A 1,518-nucleotide genomic window follows, 5' to 3' on the forward strand; every position below is an offset into this window, starting at 1 on the left:
TGGGGATAGAGGAGGGGTCAATTCATGCCCTAAGAAATAGTAACACTCTCATCCTCCTGTTGTTCTGGCTGGGGATATGGGTTGTTTTTTGCTGTTGTTTTTTGTTTGTTTGCTTTGATTTGTTTTTTTGTTTTGGTTTTTTGTTTTGTTTTGTTTTTTTCAAAACAGGATTTCTCTGTGTAGTTTTTTTGTGCCTGTTTTGGTTCTCATTCTGTAGACCAGGCTGGCCTCGAACTCACAGAGATCTGCCTGGCTCTGCCTCCCAAGTGCTGGGATCAAAGGCATGTGTCACCACCACACAGCTGGTTATATTTTTATCATAAAACAAAGATTCATGAATATGCTTATTCATGGTTGTTATGGTTTAAATGTGAAATGTTCCCCAAGTATTTGAAAGCATGGTCCCCAGATGACAACACTGGGAGGAGGCTATGGGACCTGTAAGAGGTGAGGCTGGGCTGGTATACACAGGTCCTAGGGGCAGGCCTTTGGAGGACATGACCTAACTATGGTCCTGGTGTAGGCTCTGGTTCTTGATCCACCAAGAGTTAACAAGCTCTGCTACATGATGCTTCTGCCACACACTTGGCCACTGTGAACTCCACCATGCCTTCCCCTTCATGATGAACCAAAACTATAACCCAAAATGGAACAATCACAGAGGTGAGCAAAAGAGAGAGAGAGTAAGGAAGATATGAAATTAGTTTTTAAAAGAAAAATCCCACTCATTCTCTTACCCTGCCTTTCACAAAATGTGGTCTAAGAATCACAAGGGAACTTGTTACCAATGAAAAGCCCCAGGCTCCCTTCTAGACCTTGTAGCTGGGGTCTCCTGGGATAAAGGATGGGATCTTTGTATTAACACCCTTCCAAAGTTACTTGTCTGCACATAATGAGAAGGAACCTCTGGGTGTGCCTTGTAGAGGCTGCCTCTAGCATGCTTTAGATCCTGTGGCATTAAAGTTACTTATTAACATAATTTGAAAAAGTCTGTGTTTAAGGTCCTGTGAATCATATATAACACACCCTTTGCATGTTTCCATTTTCTATAGATAATTTATCAAAAGTGTATCTGCTTTGGATTCAGCTTTTGACATAAATTACTTTGCTATTTAAAAATATTTTCCTTCTGAGATCTGAGGCATCCAGGCAGTGGGACCAGGTCCTGTGCTCAGTGCATGAGCTGGCTGGCTGAAACCTGGGGCTTATGCAGGGACCCTTGGCTCAGTCTGGGAGGAGGGGACTGGACCTGCCTGGACTTTAGTCTACCAGGTTAATCTCAATCCTCGGGGGAGGCTTTGCCCTGGAGGAGGTGGGGATGGGGGGTGGGCTGGGGGGAAGGGGAGGGGGGCAGGAGGGGGGAGAACAAGGTAATCTGTGGCTGATATGTAGAGCTGAATGGTATTGTAAAATAAAATAAAAGGAAAAAAAATATTTCCCTTCTGTTTTCAGCTATTAATATTTCTTATGACCAGAGGAAAGTACACAAAGCATCAAAAGAGAGATCAACAGTGGAAT

This window comes from Peromyscus leucopus, chromosome 4 (genome assembly GCF_004664715.2).
Source record: "Peromyscus leucopus breed LL Stock chromosome 4, UCI_PerLeu_2.1, whole genome shotgun sequence".
Lineage (NCBI taxonomy): Eukaryota > Metazoa > Chordata > Mammalia > Rodentia > Cricetidae > Peromyscus > Peromyscus leucopus.